This window comes from Camelus bactrianus, chromosome 32 (genome assembly GCF_048773025.1).
Source record: "Camelus bactrianus isolate YW-2024 breed Bactrian camel chromosome 32, ASM4877302v1, whole genome shotgun sequence".
NCBI classification, from domain to species: Eukaryota; Metazoa; Chordata; class Mammalia; order Artiodactyla; family Camelidae; genus Camelus; species Camelus bactrianus.
Window position 1 is genome coordinate 5,588,890 of NC_133570.1, and position 18,076 is coordinate 5,606,965.

The following is an 18,076-nucleotide window of genomic DNA, read 5'->3' on the forward strand; positions in this document are numbered from 1 at the left end:
CTTTCCATTACATCTCATTATAAGAAATTGGATATAGTTCCCTGTGCTATACAGTAGGTCCTTATTGTTTATTTTATATATAGTAATGTGTGTCTATTAATCCCAAACTCCTAATCTATCCCTCCTCCCGTTTCTCCCCTTGAGTAAGCACTTTTTAAATTGAAGTATAGTTGATTTACCAGGTTTGTGCTTAACCATTTGTAAGCGTATGGTTCAGTGGCATTAAGGACATTCACATTGTTGTTCACCCATCACCAACGTCCATCTCCAGAATTCTTTTCGTCCTACAAACTGAAACTTTGTCCCCATCAAACACTAACTCCCCCTTTCCTCCCCTCAGACCCTGGCAACCACCATTGTCTGTCTCTATGGATTTGACTCCATAGAGTCATGCCTCATATACATGGAATCTACACAGTGTTTGTCCTTTTGTGACTGGCTGGTTTCACTCAGCATCGTGTCCTCATGGTTCATCCACATTGTAGTACGTGACAGGATTTCTTTCCTTTTAAAAGGCTATGTAATATTCCTTTGTGTAGCTATATCACCTTGTGCTTACCCAATCATCCCCAAGTGGACAGTTGGGTTGCCCACCTTTTGCAGCTGTGAACGGTGCTGCTGTGAACAGTGTGCTAACATCTGTTCGAGTCTCAGTTCCAGCCCCACACAGTGTTACCCCCACCTCCCCGCCACCTTGTTCTGTTGGTTAAAACAGGTCATAGGGCTAGACTCAATTCACAGGACAGGGACTCCACAAGGCCATGACCCAGTGGGGGCCACCAAAGTAACTGTCCACCGCAGCCACTCCGGGAAAAGCTCTTTGCGGAAGAGGCCAGGGGGCTGCACTCACACAGACCCACCTGTGGCCTGGCTCTGTTCTCAGATGCCTCCGGACCGCCCGGGCATCGGGCGTGGAGGGTCTGTCGGGGATGCCCCAGTCAGACCCCGGCTGTCCCATCCCTCCAGGAGGCTGCAGTGCTCGCCGCCTGCTTTGTGTCGCTAATGGCTGCGCCACCTTATTACATAATCTGTTATTCTGGGCTGCACCAGGCCCTGGTTACTTGTCAAAAGTTTCTAAAAGCCAGCTGTATCAGCTCCAGGCAACTGGGGGTGCTGCCCCTCCCTCGGAGGATTAGTCACTCTGTACTTAGCTAAATTTAACTTTTTATCATCCAAATGATATTTTTGTGGGCTTGGGGTTTTACATAATGCTACCAACTGCTGCAGGCTAAGAATTTCTCCTTTTGCGATGCGTGTGTGCGCGTGTTGGGTGTCTTCCCCGTGAACTTTTGCACGCCCCGGGCGGCACTGCTCAGCTCCTCTCCCTGCTCTGCCCTCCCAGGCCTGGGAGTCTTCTGCAGGCTCTGTTTTGCCTTTTGCCAGCTGGGAGAAAAATCGCTCCTAACAGCTTTCTAATGGCCCCGCTAATGCTTCCTTCTCACTTGAGGTCTCTCTACTTTGAAGGTCTCTGAGGGTTTCCCTGCCGCCTCCAACAGTCTGGGCTTCAGAGAGAAAGGCTCAGGTCCAGAGTCAGGTGTCTAATGAGAAAGCAGAGAGAAGAATCCGGAAGGGGGGTGGCGGGGAGGGGATGAGAAATAGGAAATCCAGCCAACCCGCCCCAGGGATGGGGTTTGGGAAGCAGGTGTTTCTCCTTTGCTTGTAGGGTGGTGGGGCAGGTGCGGAGAGCTCTGGGCTGCAGGAGGCTGAGTGAGGAGACCTGGCCTCTCCCTGGGGAGGTCTGGGGCAGGACGTGGGGCCGTGGGGATACAGCCGGGGGTCTCATGTGTTCCACACTGTAACTGCACGGGAGGTACCTACCGCCGCTTCCCAGATGGGGAAACAGAACCTGTCACGGGGTGAAGCTGCAATAGGACTTACAAACGGCAAACACCAGGCACCTCCTGTGCCCCGGAGACAGCGCTAAGCACTTGCTTTCAGGCGCTCATGGGCTCTTCATGGTTGGTGGTCCCATGAAGCTGGTACTAGTGTCAGCGCGCTTTTACAGAGAGGGAAATGGTCCAGAGGCATTAAGCAGCCAAGAGGCCACAGAGCCAAGGATGGCAAAGCCAGATGTCAGAATCTGTCCACCTGCAGGGCGCCTCCTGCCCGCTGTGGCTTCCCAGGGGTGGGATGCCCGACTGACAGCAGAGATGGGACTCGGACCGGGCCCCGTCTCTTTCCAAAGCATCACTGAGCTGGCTCCGGCCTCACCTCGCTGTCGGGTTTCCTCCCTGCCAGCTGTCTTTAAAATACAGCAGGGTGTCCACTGCGTATCTGCATCTCTAGGAGAATCAACCTGTCACTGGCCTCTGGGGAGACGGACTAGGTGCTGGGGAACAGGGACAAGAGGGAAACTCACTCTCATGCCTTTTTTTTTTTTAATTTTTCCAGAAATGCAGATGTATTACTTGTTTTAAGCTATTTTATTAAAAAGTAGGAGCTCCTAGGTATGTACCTAAGGGAACCAAAAATACACATCCACACAAAAACTTAGGCGTGAATGTTCAAAGCAGCACTATTCACAGTAGCCCCAGAGTGGAAACAACACATGTCCATTAACAGAGGAGCGGATAAACAAGACATAGTTGATCCACACAATGCCGTATTGTTCAGCCATGAAGACGGGTGAAGCCCTGGCACACGCTGCAGTGTGGCTGGCCGTAGAAAACACCATGCTGAGTGCAAGAAGTCCATCGCAAAAAGCCACGTACTGTGTGATCCCATTGATACGAAATGTCCAGAGTAGACAGCTCCGCAGAGACAGCAAGCAGATGGTGTCACTCGGGGGCCAGAGCGGGGCGGGAGGCGGGGAGTGACTGCTCACAGACAAGGGATTTTTGGTGGGGGGTGATAAAGACGTTCTGGAGCTAGAGAGAGGGGATGGTCACACAAGTTTGTGAACATATTAGATGCTGCTGAATGGTACACTTTAAAAGGGTGATTTTTGTGACATGTGAATTACATCTCAATAAATCAAAAAAGTAGGAGCCATGCCTTCAGATGGAATCAAAGGCTGGGCTGCCCCACACCTGTTGCCGGCAACCTGGACGACTTGCTTGGGTACCACTACCCTTTACATCCATCCCTTAGCCGCGCCTCACGGTCTCCATGTGAACGGGGGGATGGGAACAACAGTGTTGAAACTCCGGTCGCGCTACCCACTCACTTGGAACTTATACTTTCAACCAGGGCCAGCTTGAGACATGTGGACGTCTGGGCAAGCTAGCAATTTGGCACCCCATCCAGCAGTATTCTTTAAGTGTTTGTTTGACATTTATTTAGTGGGGATGAGGAGCGACTGATATTCTATTAATAGAAATTGTGTAGAGAAACAGATTCACTTGCTAATTCATGTCCACTGACTAAAACAGTTAGGGATCGGAAAAATTTTCAGGAAAGCAATTCTGACTTCTTTTTTTTTTCTTATCTTCAAAGGTTGGGTGTTTTTTTTTTTTTCCTTTTCTCTTCGTGCAATTTTCCAAATCATTTGAGAGGCATATTGAAGATTTAGGTTTAAAGCTTAAAGGAGAGGATCTAATGTAGATAAGGATGGTTCCAGTTGTTAACACCACAATGTATACGGGAAATTTGCTGAGAGAGGAGAACTTAAGTGTTCTCATCACAAAAACAAAAACCAAATATGTGGCGATAGAATAATAAACTCAGGGGTGGAATCCTTTCACAGTGTACTCATATATCAAACCATCATGCTAAACACTTTAAATATATCATAATTTTATTTGTCAATGATACTTCAGTAAAACTGGGCAAGGGGAAAACTCGAAGCAATAAAATGTTTTCTTTTTGGTAAACAGCAACACATTGTGCATTATATTGAGTTCCAGAACCTCCCACCCCAACCCCCCAGGACCACAGCTACAGGTGGGCTTGGAACATCATGCATGCAACAAATCTCAGAACACGGAATTGTGTTCTGTCTTGATTTTTCGTTTCCCTTAAGGGAGCGGGCTGACTTGCTTGTTGCCTTTTGTGAGAGGTCACAGGAGGAAACCCAAGTCCTCCGGCAGCATCTTCCTGCTTTGTCCCTGTGTCGTTTCCCTCCGCTCCCCCTGCCCCTGGCTCTGGCCTCTATAGTTCTGTCCCCCAAGGAGCAGCCTCGCTCCTTAAGCTGACCCTGCATTCACTTTTTGGATTTTAAATGCTTATTTTTTTGTCAGGAAAGTCATTTCCCCGCCGTGCACCTCTGCATGAGGAGCGTGCATCCTTTCTCGCAGGCCCTGCGGGGCTCATTCTGCTGGGTATGAGTCACCACTGACCTCACCCTGGGCGAGGTGGTGAGAAGGGGAGTGGGGCTGGTGTGCAGAATCGGGGCTCGCCTTGGACTGATGTGTCGCCATGGCAACCCCCAACTCTCTTAGTGGCTTTCCTGACCTCTCAAGTGGGGAGACTTGCACTGACCTCACAGAGGGGTCGGAGGTGTGGTGATGAGAGCTAAGAAACAGGACAGAGGAGGAAAAACCGTGCAGAGGCAGGGTGCGTGCGCCAGGATGGGCTGTGGATTCTGGTGGGATGGAGTGGGGAAGCCGGCGGGGCTCGCGTGCCTGGCGGGGAACACCTGGGACATTTTGTCCTATGGGGGTCCAGCACATACGTAAGGGTGTAGGTGCAGGGAAAGATGGAGCTTCAAGCCCTGCAGGCCCGTCCGGAAGAGGATTTTGCAGAACTGGCCGTGGCTTCCCCGGGAGTGTGGGACTGCACTGGGGTGGGCGGGCGTGTGAAGAGCCGGTCTGCGTTGCTTGCAGCCACACCTCCCACTGCTGTGCGGTCGCTGGCTATCTTTTCACCTCCCCAGTTAGCTTCCCTCCCTCCTCTGAACTCTTACTGTCTGTGCCTGCACTCAGCAGTTTATCACTTTCGTTGTTCTGAGCCACTGTGAGGTTCCCCTCCTTCTTGGACTTTTACCTCTAGTTTCCCCGGAGCCCCCACACCCCCACCCCCGGCCTGGCCTCAGCCCTGGTGATAGGGTTGCTCTGGAATTGGGAATCAGTCCCTGGAACAATCAGGGCTTCCGCAGCCCACAGGGGGCTGCCTTCCCGTCGGTCACTGGAAAAGACCTCCTGGGCTGCTGCCTGCCTCCAGCGCATGGTACAGAGATGGTACAGAGGGCGCAGGTGTGTCAGACACACGAGAATTTGTGTTGAGCCACAGACGTGGGCCTTGGGAGCGTCTCCAGTCCCCATGGGAACCCTGGATTGGGTGGCGGCTTTAGCGGTGCCTGTGACTTTTCTTTTGTCTTGTAGGCTGGCTGCACTCGGGACTCTGGAAATCTATGTCTCCGCCTTTTTCATTTCGTTGTAGGGCTCGTCCCTGGCCTCTGGATATCTGGCAGAGGTGGGCCTCCAGCCACGCACTCCAAGTTCAGGGGCTTGGTGGGAAAGTGAGGGTCATGCGCATCACTCCAAGATGCTGGCTGTGGCCCTGCTCCAGGCACCAGGATGCTGGCGGCTGCTGACTGAGACCTCTGGGCTGTGCCTCCCTCCCCACCCCAGACCCCGGTCTTCTACTTGCCTCCCCTTTGCAGCCTGAGGTCTCCGAGTCCCAAAAACTGATGGGTGAAAAGCCTCAGGTTTGAGGCCCAGAGCTCCAAGCTGGGCTTCTGGGATAAGAAAGTTTCCAGCGTGTGCTGGGGATGTGGGTTCTGGTTCCTCGAGCAGACTTCCTAAGCAGAGGGAGCGCTGGGCAGTGTTAGGTGTGTCAGCTTCCAGGAGTGCATCCTGGACTGGGTCCCTTTGTCAAATGAAGACTTCTTCAGCCAGGGGTCCCCTGGCCTGTCCTCGGGGGCACATTTGGGTTTCTCGTCTCTGGCATAGCTCAGGATGAGGCCTGGCTTCATCGATTTCCCAGCCGCACTGGCACTGAGTGATCGGAGTGGCCAGGTGTCTCACCCCCTCCCCTGCTGGGCTTCTCCCTGCAGGATGCTGGCACGTGTGTCCTGCTCCCCAACTCCCTTCTGTGGGCCTCGGGAGCAGGACATTGCAGTGCCGTCTCACACAGACCCGCAGGTAGGGCCCGCTCATTGGCTTTGGAGCTGCGGGGACCCAGGGGCTCTGTTACCATTTCCTTCCGACTTAAACATCTGACCATCTGATTTTCATGGGGCAGATCGTATTCATCGATCCTGCTTCTTGCAAATATTGGCTCCTTTTCACCAAGTAGGAAGGGCTGTTCTGTAGCTTTGGACTGCAGCTGCGATGAGACCGCCTGGGCGGCCCGTGTTTCTCTCCTCTGTATAGGGTACCCTGGGGTGCCTCTGTTCTCTTGGCTCCCCTGGCTCAGCCGGGCCCTCCCCACCCCAGTCAATGGGACAGAACAGGAGCTTTGGGGCTCCCCAGCCTGGGCACTGCCTCGCCCTGTTTCTTGCAAGCCGTGGTTGGCAACACAGAAACAACTGTGTGTGTGTTTTCAGATAATCATCTCCCTGGACGAGAAGCTGTGCAGGGGGACATGGTACGCTGGGGTCCTCTGTGGAGCCAGGACGAGTGATGAATCTCCCAGAGCTCAGCTGTCTCTCTCCTTCTGCCCTGATTTGGGAGCAGAAGGCCTCGCACCAGGCTTCTTGTCTGCTCCCTTCTGTGGAGTGTCCTGAGTCTCAGGCACAGGTCTCGCCCTGTCCACTTTCTGTCACTCCAAGGCCTTTGGTGGGCAGAACAACGGAAGCGACATTTGCCCTTCCCTAAATCCTGACGCTCCCTTTTCCTCATATGCCAGTTGGCTAGTTTGAACTTTGGGGCCTGGAGGGTGGATTCTCCATCCAGGGAAACTGACGTGGGCGGGGAGGGAGCACGAGGGCCCGCAGGTTCTGCTGTGTCAGCCGGGCTGTGGGCCGTAAGCGCACTGGCTCTACTGAGCACACGATAACCTGCACAGAAGCCTTTACAATCCCAGAGGAAGCTGAGGCTCAGAGATGGCAAGCGTCTGGTTCTACGTCACACAGCTAGTCAGTGATGGGCTTGGGCTTGGACCCCAGGTCTACACCCTGAAGCACATGGCACGGTTTTCCAAATACAATTAGACTCCCTTCCCCATGGGCTGGGGGCTGGGTTCAGCCCTTCCTTGCGGCCTGGCTCCAGGTGAGTCCCTTCCCTCCTCTGGACCTCCTCTTCTCCCTGGGAAACGGGGCCCAGCAGACAAGGCCTCGCCGGGGGCCCCCTCTCCGCTGTGTTTCCAGGGTCAGCACCGTGGGCTGTCTCCTCTAATTGCTCATTCTTTTCAGTTGCCATGAAAAGGCCTCCAAGTGCTAAGAAGGGAGAGTGCTATGCTGTCTTTGTTTTGTTGTTTGGTGTTAATTCTCTCTCCAAAGTGTCTCAGCTGGTGTGGGGGAAGGCTGGCATGGGAATGCGGGCCCTGACTCTCAGCCTCTCCCCGGCCCCGGTCCCGCGCTGTCCTGCTGGCCGGGGGGGGGGGGGGGGGGGGCCTGGTGAGCCCTCCTCTGCCCACGTGGTCGGCCGGGCCTCAGCTCTGACATCAGCTCCTGCCGGTTGGAGGGGCCCTGCCCCAGCGGAGCCTTGGCTTCCTGTTTCCTCTTCTACAGGGAGAGGGTTCTTGTCCTTCCTGACAACCACATGCCCAAGTCCATAGTGTTAGAGAGTGTGGCTTTTACCGGCATCTTGCCTGCAGGTCCTTGCTTAGAGTTCCTCAGCCTCGCTCATTTACCCGGCGAATGTTTACTGAGTGCCCGGTACGGGCCGAGTCCCGTCCCAGAGCCGTGACGCCCTCGCCCACATGAGTTGATGCCCCGCACTTGCTCTGCAGTCTCCCCTCTGCACTCGGCGTTTGTTGTTCCCTTGTCCTGAGGGTCCCTCTTCTTGCCTCTACTTCCAGCCCCCAAATGGTGACGATCATGGTCACCCCCTGCCTGCCTCTGAGCAACTTCTGGGACTTTGTGGCTGTGTTGGGCCCTGGATGGCAAGAGTGGAGGGTGGAGTGAGGCAGCCCTTCTGAGACGTGGAGTCACCTCCTGGTCTTCTCTGCGTGAGGCTGGGGGAGGAAAGGGCTTAAGGAGCAGGGTTTATTTTTAGAGAAGCTCCTTGCTCCAGAGGGAGCCCTTCCTTCCAGGAGGTGGGGGTGGGGTGGGGGGAGGGCAGGGGGCAGCTGGAGTTGCTTCCTCAGCTCAGCCCGGCTGTCTTCTGCCTCTGCTCGACCTGATGCAGGAGCCAGGCATCCGCAGAGGGTCTGCGTCAAAGGGGGGGTCCCAGCTGGGAGAGCATCTGCCCTCAGCCCTCCCGCCGCCACAAAGCTGCAGACGTTGGCCATTCTGAGCAGGTGAGCAGAGCTTCTTGCCTGTGCCGTTAACTCAGGTGTTCTTGGGGTCGGGGCTCAGTGGGGAGGGTCCCAGGGCCCAGGCTCAGAGTTGGTCACTTCCTTCCTAACTCCCCGGCTCGACTGGCTGGGAGGGGCACTTCCTGCCATTGTCACTGCAGAGACCTCAGCAAGGTCACTGTCTCCTGGGAGGGAAGAGAGCCCATGACGAGGGCAGGACCTCAGGCCACGGCAGCAATGGACACACTGTCACCGCCACTGTGCTGGCCTCCCTGCCTCTACTTGGGCCCCTGGATGGAGGCTGGGTGGCGGGGCTTTTTTCTTTCACCTGTGGAAGCTTCGCCCTCCTCTCAGGCACCCCAGCTCTACACGGGAGGGATGGCTGGCCGTTCCCTGAGGGTTTAGCTCTGGGATGGGTTAGAGGCTGCAGCCAGCGAAGGAGATGGTGCCCACGCCAGAGGGGCGGGAGCACACGGCCAGGAGGGAGGGCATAGAAGCAAAGACCAGGGCTTGTCCTGTGATCCTCCGCTGTCCCCCCACAGCGCATGGGTGGCAGCTGGGCGGGATCTGACGTCCCCATGTCCCCCCTGACCTCTCCCATCCATATTCCATCTTCTGATATGGTGCCTTGGCACCGGCCAGCCCTGCCCAGGACTTGGGGTAGGACATGGAGGGGCTTCCACCAGAGATTGCCGGAGCCCCACCTTCTCTCTACGCTCTCCGGCCCTCCCTCCCCGCCGGTGAGCCGTGCCCTGCTGACGTCTGGCCCATCCATCTCCCAGATCTCTCTCTTCTCAAGAGCCCCAGGAACCCACTCCCTGGCTTTGCCCTCTTGGCCTCGGTGACGCACGTCTTCCCGAGAGCGTATTTCATCTTTGTCCGGGTGGCAGGAGCTGCGTTTCTCTGCCTTTGTTTCTGGTATCTGCTCCTGGACACTTGTGGGCGTTTGCACAGGCACCTTTCCAAGAGCCGGGCCCCGATGCTTTCAGCTGGCGCTCTCTGGGGTCAGAAGGGCAGGGGAGCGGCTGGCTTAGCCTCTGCGAGGCCGGGGGGTGGCTCTGTCTCAGCCCGGTGGTCCGGGCTGGGGGCTCGTCTGGAGCTCTGTCTGCAGGCTCATGGCACTGCAGCTCCGCTCCGGCTGCCTTCTGCTCCCTCTTCCCCCATCTCTGCCTTTCCTTGGTTCCAATGAAGAGCCCCTGCTTGAGTTTTCTCTCCTGTGCTTTCCCCATGGTGGGTGTCCAGTGCCCTAACAGCCCGTGTTTATACCTTCATCTTGCCCGGCAAGGAGGTACCTGGAAGTGTCTGTTTATGAACTGACCCTCAGAGCTCCCGGGGACCAGACCAGGTCTGTGTCATTTCCTTGCTTTGTTCCTCCGCATGCTTCCTGAGCCACGAACCTGCCTAGAACAATCACTTTGATTCCTGGAGACGGTGTCCAGAGCTTGGGATTCTCAGAGAGACTCGTGGGATGACATCATTCAAGCTGGAGTGTGGTATGGCCTGAGATGGACCGAACCCACACATGAGCAAAATGTATTTATTCAACATGTATGTAGTGAGTACCTGCTATTCTGGGAGTGGGTATAAAGGAAGGCTAAAACATTGAAAACTCTGGCCCTCCTGGGCTTATAGTCTAGCGGGGGTGGACATACAGTATGCGAATGTGTGGTACAATATGTAAGTGCGTCAGATGGTGATCAAAGCTAATAAACAGGGGAAGAGAAGGCCTCTCAAGTCAGGGCCACTTAAGCAAAGGCCTGAAGGAGGCGGGGAAGAGAGCTGGGATGTTGTATCAGGCAGAGGACATAGCCTATGCAAAGGCCCTGAGACAGGAGTGTGTCCGGGATGTTCCAGAAACCTGCGAGAGTGAGTGAGGGGAGGAGCAGCAGGGGAGCTGGAGGAACAGGGGAGCCTGCGTCCAGCAGGGCCTTACGCTTGGGGTGGGATTTCACCTTGACTCTGAGATGGGGTGCTGCTCTAGAGTTTGATCAGAGAAGGGCCAGGATCTGACTTTTAAAAGGATGGTTTCTGGATACTGTGTTGGGAACAGACCAGGTGGGATGAAGGGAGGGAGCGGGGAGACCACTAGGGATACGGATGCTCTGGCGTGAGGTGGCAGGCGCTGGACCAGGGGGGCGGCAGTGGAGGTGAGAGAGAGCTGCACTCCAGGTATGTTTTAAAGGTAGAGCTGGAAGGGATGCCAAGGAACTGGGCGATCCTGGTTGAGTCCAGACTTTTAAACAGCAGGTTCTCAAGGACCCAAGAGATCATCTAGTCCAACCTTTTCACTTAACCTACGGGGAAATTGAGGCCCAATAAAGGAAGTTACTTGTTCAAAGTCATACAGCAAGCTGCTTTGCAGCAGAGCCAAGACTTGGGCTTCTGACTCCAAGCCCAAAGTTTTTGTAGCTGAACAGATGGGCAGCTCTGGGAGGGGGCCCACAGAGCTTGAGGTCCCGAGAGAGGAAGGGCTGGCCCTTGACTGCCGCTGAGCGTGGTGTCCTGGCAGGCTTCTCTGGCCGGAGGGGCCCGGGGCCTTGCAAGATGCTGCTGCTGCGTGCTCTGGCCTTTAAGGCTCTCTCCGGGCCGGCGTTTTGACCTCAGTTGGGCAGAGGTCTTGATGGCTGTGTCTGAGCTCAGAGGCAATGCTCTGTGCATGTTTTTAAAGATTTTATTGAGCTTCTAATAAGTGCCAGCCCAGAGACAAGACCTCCTTGCTCTTGAGGGGCTAACAGTTCAGGGGAGATGGACAAGAGAACCAAGGCCACCCCTGTGATGGTGGGTGATTGGGCCCGTGTCTGAGGCACGGGCAGGAGCTGTCCATGCTCGGAATCTCTGTCCAAGGATGGGCACTCAACAGCTGCCGCAGCCAGCAGTTCCCCGGTGAACACAAGCCAGTGCTTCTGTACACCCAGGTGGTCTGTTTAAACCCAGTGTTCATCTCTTATAATGAAGGGAGCCAGGATGGTCGGTGGGGGCCAGGGTCTCACTGCCCTAACCCTAACCCCCAAGGACCACAGACCTGATCACACTGCCTGAGAGGCAGCCTCTCACCGCCGGGACTGCCTGTGGCTTCTTTATGCAGGGCGATGGGCTGGCAACCTTTCTTAGTCTGTAAGTCTGATCTGTTGACTGGCTTTGGGGTCACTGGTGGCCCTTGGGATACAAAACGGGGCATGTGAAGTTCCAGCTCGGCTTGGAAAGGTCTGGGTGTCATCCTCAGATTGCTCTGTGCATGGGTTGCCCCAGGAAAGTAAAGAGAGATTTTGCTTTCGCTCTGTCGAATTTATAGGCCAAAGGCGGGGGAAATCCAGTTTGATTTTTCTCTTAGCCTTTTAACTCGACCTGTCCCCATCACAAGAGAGGCGCTATTGAGGCCAACTTGGAATTGCTTCCACGGAGTGATTTACGGGCTGTGTCCAGAAGCATTTCTCATGCCCGTGAGTCTGGTTAGCGCCCTGGAAACCGCTGGTGATCACAGGACCCAGCTGATAAGTAAGTGGTGCCCAAAGGTGGGAGATCCAGGCCAGACCACGGAAGGGAGGCTTGAGTCTCAGTTGCCTGGTGTCCAGCCAGCCCGTGTCCTTTTGTCGGAGTCTTCTTTGGAGGCTGGAAGAGGTGGGGGGACAGCAAAAATAACCCTGGATGGGCTCCCTGCAGGGCACAGCCATTTAGTCCCCACCTGCCCCGGGGGGCAGCGCCAGGGTTCGGGACTTGTGGCAGTTCTCAGGTGCGGACCATTCTCCAGGACAGCCGAGGTCGGGTGCTGTGCTCAGGCTGTAGGTTTCAGGATTCACATCTCCTCTCCTGGCATCAGTTTCCCTGAGAAAAGGGAGTCTGTTGACTTGTCCCCCCAGCACGCTTTCCAGGAAGCAGGTTCCCAGGTGGGAGGAGCTGCCTTAAGCCAGGTGATCATTTGACTCACACATATTAAGCACCTTCTGTGTGCCTGAGCTGTGCTGTGTGCTGGAGGTAAAAGTGAAGCAGGGCTGCGCTTGGAAGAAGCATGCCGCCCTCCTCCCTCCATCATCGGCCACGTCTTCTCTCCAGTTCTCATTCAAGTTGTAAGTTCCCTTGGGAAGTATGTCACAGTCCCTCCCTGGTACTTCAGTGTGAGTGAGCTTACTCAGTGGATCCAAGAAGCAGGCCAGGTTGGCAAGGATGAGATGAGGTGGCAGTGGGGAGCTGGCATCTCTGCAGGAGGACTCCTCCAGCGTCACAGATTGCCCTGGGGCCAGCCCTGTCCCCGTGACACACGCTTTACTCCCCTCACAAGGGGACATCTGAGGTCATGGCATGTTTTCTGGAACCATTAAAGCATCTTGCAAAGATGGCCTAGATTTGAAAAGGCTGTGACCAGGGAAAGCCAATGAGAAGCGCCTGGCACTTAGTAGGTGCTCAGTAAATCACTGTTTCTTTCGTAACATAAGCAGACAAATTGCTCGGGGGTGGCAGAGGCTGCCTTGGGACAGTGGCTATGCACTTGGCCAGTGGAGCCCTCTGATCCGGGATCTCTGTGTGGTCCAGGCACAGGGGCAAAGGACTCCTTCCATCTGTGGAGTCAGGAAGGGTTTCTGGAACCGAGTGCTTTGGAGTCGTGGCAGCACAGTGCAAAGGAGGACGTACCTGCCCCAGGTGAGGCGGCCTGGGCCTGAGTCTCCTCCCACATGGCAGAGAATGGCCAGGGCTCTGCCGCTTCTAAGTCTTGTGTGTGACACAGGAGGTAGGGGACAGGCCTGGCGTGCAGAAGCAGAAAGCCAGCAGCCTGCCAGCTGTGGTGCCCCTGGTGCCCAGGCTGCCCCTCCCGCAGGCAGAAGGGAGCTGCGTGCTCTGGCTCCCCGGGTACCTGGGCTTACACACCTCTGGTTTTGTGCTTTTATTTTTTAACAACTCAATGGAGACGTAATTCACATAGCATATAATTTATCCATTTAAAGTGTCAGTTCAATGGTATTTTTTTGAACAAATTAGTATTCACAGACTTGTGTAACCATCACCAAGTTTAGAGTGTTTCCATCATCCCCCCCAAGAAACCCCACATCTCTTAGCTATCACTTCCCTCCCCCAACCTCTGGCAACTGCTCATATCCACTTTCTGTCTCTATGGGTTTGCCTCTTCTGGACATTTCGTTTAAGTGGAATCTTACAACATGTGGCCTTTAGTGACTGGCTTCTTTCATTCATGGTGATGTTTTCAAAGTTCATCCCTGTGGCAGCCTGAATCAGTTCTTCGTGCCTTTTTATTGCGGAATAACGTTCTATCATGTGGACCGACCACCATTCGTCTATCCATTCATCAGCTGATAGGCATTTATCTTGTACCCACTTTTTGATGTTTGTGACTAGGCTGCGGCGAACATTCATGTATTAGTTTTTGTGTGGAGCTACGTTTCATTTCCCTGGCGTATGTCCCTAGGAGGGGAATCGCTGGGTCATGTGGTAACTCTGTGTGTAACATTTTGAGGAACTGCCAGACTTTTCCGAGGTGGCTGTCCCATTTTTTTCAGTGCACGCTGCTTTGTAACGATGGTCGTGGAGAACTGTAGAGTGTGGCGGTTAATGCGGGCTCCAGGACCAAGCTGCCTGTGTTCAGAATCTGGCTGGGCGACTTTGGACAGGTCCCTTCACCCATCTCAGCCTCAGTTTCCTCATCTGTAAAACAGGGACAAGAGTAGTGCCTACTGCACGCCGTCAGGGGATTAAACGAGAGAATATCTGTAAAGCGCTTCGTAAGGGCTGTGTTTTGTGTTCTCTCTTCTCGGAGTATTTCCACCTAGACTGTAGGTGCTGAGCACATACCAGGTGCTCTATCCATGTTGTTTTAAAGGATGCAGAATTTGCTTTTTGGGATGATTTTGATTCTGCTGATCACCCCTGGGAAAGCCCTCTGGGCTGCCAGTGCACCCTGGCAATCTCTTTTCAGCTGGAGGGTCTGGCACAGGGCTCTGTGAGGTTGAGAGTGGGCCTTGGACCAGCTTCAACTCCAAAAGGCACTTAAACCTCAAACCCAGGGACTCCGGGAGCATTCGGAGCCAGGCCTCTGGAATCGGGAGCAGTTTGGGTAATTCAGAAGTAGCAGCTCTGGGGAGGCAAGACCCAATCCCATGACAGCAGCCCCTGTTCCTCTGCACCCCGGCTCCTGCTCTGAGATCAGCCACTGGGAAGGAGGCTCTACCTCTGGCAGGAGCCCCGCAAAGAGTCAACCCAGTGTTTGGAAAGTGTCCTCGGAGCCCCGGTGCCACAGATATGGCCTGACGTCCCCAGGACCTCGCCAGCCCCCAGGCACCAAGACGGGCCTGCTCCCTCACCCAGGGGTGGTCCTGCTGTCGGAGCCCCAGAAGAGCAGCAGCTCCTCAACCTGGTGTTCTCTGAGGCCTAGGAGACCCTGTGTGCTGCCCAGATCGGGAGGTGGAGGCAGAGAGCACCCGGGCTTACCCTTTGCCTGGTCATGAAGGGAGACTGAGTATGGGGTTCTATTCTTTAGAGAAGAACTGGGGGTGGCAAAAATGACAGCTCTGGGTGAGAGTGAAGGAGGGAAGCGGTTCACTCTCTCATCTGGTAGACGTTTGCTGTGCCAGGCAGTGGGGCACAGCGAGGAAGAACTTTCCATCTGGGATCTGACACATCAGAGCACATAGTGCAGCAACAGACGGAGGCATAGAGGGCAGCCGGAGCAGAGAGAGGGCAGTAGATGACTGCCTGTTGGGGAAGATTTCATAGAAAATGGAGCATTTCAGTCGTGTTTTGAAGCATGCAGAGGAGTTTACCAGGAGAGAAGTGGGAGAGGCACAGGGAAAAGCATGAGCCAATGCCTTTAGTGCTCAAAGTGCATGGAATGTCTGGGGAATGGGAGAAGTCCCGGGGGCAGAAGTGTGGGGTCAAATGTGATGAGATGGAGATCAGGTTGGGAAGGGGGCTGGGCCCTTTAAAAGTTCAGCCGACACACACACACCAAGGACCTCCCAGCAGGAAAGGAAGCAGCTCTACCTACAGAGTCAAGACAAACCTCATTTCAAAGCCAGCTCCATCACCAGCTAAGATTGGGGTGTGGGGGGGTTTCAACTTTCCTGTGCAATGGACAGGTTCATATCTACCAGGATTAAATGGAGCCTATGTGGGGCACTCCAAGGAGAGCTCCCAGCACTCTGTGGTCACTCTACATACAAGGTTCTTTCCCTCCTGGTGGGGAGGTGCTCCTAGGGCCCTGGGCTCCCCTGGAGAGACCTGGAATGGGCCGGGGCTCATGGAAAGGAGGGACAGGGAGCCAGATGTCAGTCAAGACTGAGAGCTAGAGATCCAGGCAAGGTGGGAGTGTCAGGGACCAGATCGGAGGCCCCGTCATAGCAGGAGATCAGAAAGCTCCTCCCTGCTGGGGGCAGTGACAGTTCAGAGAACATCCCAGTCAGGCCACAGACCCAGCCACAAAGAAGGTGAGCGAGTCTCCTGAATCCTGTGTGCCCAAAAGCTCTGCCCTTCAGATCTGTGGTTGGGTCTGGCCCCTTACCCGGCCTGATCTCCACCTCATCACCCTTGACCCCGCACTTCTGCCCCCTGGGACTTCTCCCATTCCCCAAACATACCGTGCACTTTGAGCACTAAGTCGTTGGCTTATGCTGTTCTTTGCATCTTTCCCCCTTCTTTCCTGGTAAACTCCTGTGTATCTTTTATTTTTTTACTCCAAAGGATTTATTAAGACAAGTTTCACACACAAATCCAGGGCAGAGGGGATGGGGCTTAAAAACAGGAACCTGGAAGGGGGCCAGAGGGCACAGGGTAGAACCCAAAAAAGAGAGTGAAATAGAGGAAGAGAGTGGAGGGCCTGGAGGGAAGACTGACAGACTATCTCAGTGATAACAACATGGGTGGGGGTGGGGCTCCATTAAAATCCCGTTTATTTATACAGATATTCAGGGAGTTATGAGGGACTAGGGGGACCCCACTCCACCCTCCATGCCCCAGGGAGGGGCAAGAGAAGGCCATCTCTCCCCATGGGTGACCCCACGGGGGTCTGGGGGGCTGCCCTTGGAGGAGTGTTGGGGGAGGTAGGGGTGGGCGCCTCCCCCAAGGGCATCACATGCTCCCCAGGCAGCCACTGGCCCTGGAGAGGTTGGGTAGTGTCTGGAAAGCTGCACTGAGGGAACTGGAGGGGAGGGTGGTTCACTGGGCACACTGCTGGGGTGGGCGAGGCCCAGCACTCCCGCTGAGGACCACCCAGCTCCGGGGCCCCTCCCAGCACGGCTCCCACCCAGGTCCCTGGAGGTGGAGAGGAGGGGACTCCTGTGTATCCTTGAAAGCCCAACTGACACGCTCTGTCTGCTATGAAGTCTCCCCATCAGGCAGTCATCTACCGTCTTGTCTCTGCTCTGTGCCTCCCTCTGTTGCTGCGCTGTGCGCTCTGACATGTCTGTCCGCCATCCCAGATGGTGAGTTCTCCTTCCAGGACACTGAGGCTCAGGAGCGGGAACCCCCCACCGGTTCGCCTGAGGTCCTTGCTTCTTCTTCCCTGACCAGCCAGGTTGTCTTTGAGTCGTCCTCCCTTCCAGGAGGTGGGAAGAGGCCCAGTAAACAGGAGACACTGCACAGACTTCCACGAAGAGCCCTGCGCCTGCATCCAGGTGTGAGGGGGCCAGCCGGGAGGGCGTCTCCCTGCAACCTTGGTGTGCGGGTGACCTGCTTTTTGTGAGCATATGCCTGGGAATCGGCAGAGCCATCAAGCAAGCCCCCTTTGAGTCTCCATTCTGTCTCTGAGCTGATTAGCGTGCTGACGTCTGTCAGGGGACCGTGTCACCTTTGGTCTCCCCGCAGCCCGGAAGCTGTGATGTATCATTTTGGACTTGTCCACTGCATCACGACAGAGGACCGCAGCCAGCAGCCAGCAGGGAGAGAGGGATTATGTTGTTCCCATCTGGCTTCAGCCGCCTTCCCGGCCCCATCCAGCTGTTGCCCGTTACCCAAGGCCAAGTGGCAGATGTGGAGGGCGAGGTCAGCTGGGAGCTGGAGACCTGTCCGTCGTCTTCACGTGAATGTCTTCAAGGCTATTTCTGGCCTTGCCATTATCCCAACGGCTTTGGGGGATAAATATAGACACGGATTGAAAAGCCCCAGTGGCAGGCAGGCAGGCAGGCAGCGCTGGAGAGCGTGCGGACTGGAGCTTGGCTATAAATAAGCCTGCTAGAACAGCTCCCCAGCCATGCCGCCACCGAGCTGTGCTGTGCCGAAAGACAGATTTCCTCCCTCCCAAAGCACACTTGTGCCTGGGGGGCCTGGTGGTAGAGGAGGGCGGGAGGGAGGATCTGTGGAGGAGGGACAAGGAGGATGTGGGTGTGTCAGGACCTTGGACAGGGGGGCGGGCTGCTGGAGGTGGTTCTCCCTTAGTACTCCTCAGTAGCTCATAAAGGGGACTGGCTGGTGGCCCCAGCAAGAGCCCCGGGACAGTCCTGTGGAGGGACAGTGTGCTGTGCCTAGAACGGTGGCTCCAGGCTGGCATCCTCAGCTGCCCAGCTTCCCCAGGCCTGGCTCCTGTGGCAGAGTGGCCAGCAGAAAAGGCCTGGGCCTGGGTGCTGCTGGGCCTGGGGCCTGGGAAGCATCCTGTCGGGCGGTGGCTCCATTGCATTCTCAAGCCACAGTCTCCTTTTTCTGCTTCCTCCTGGCCTGGATCTCCTCCTGACCAGGGCTCAGCTTTGTTTATCTTCTGGTTCCCTGGTCCTCACTGCTCAGCCAAGGCCGGCCACCTAGTGACCCCTGATTAGGCTGAGATGCAGGGGGAGGGAGCCGGCGGCTCCCTGGCCCCTCACCC

At 55.4% G+C, this 18,076-nt stretch overlaps 1 protein-coding gene across 8 annotated transcripts in view; it reads left to right on the forward strand.

Annotated features, from left to right (window-relative positions):
• The window catches only part of PITPNM2 (phosphatidylinositol transfer protein membrane associated 2), a 131,090-nt gene that overhangs the window by 23,707 nt on the left and 89,307 nt on the right, over positions 1-18,076 (forward strand). Inside the window, exon 1 of one of the 8 annotated variants that reach the window (XM_074356153.1) lies at positions 8,138-8,283. The exons of 6 other annotated variants lie outside the window; for them this stretch is intronic. The gene's annotated coding sequence lies outside the window, so the exon portion shown is untranslated. Of the gene's footprint in view, positions 1-8,137; positions 8,284-9,686; positions 9,829-18,076 lie in introns of those variants that run through there. One more of the 8 variants, XM_074356154.1, reaches the window with a different exon arrangement.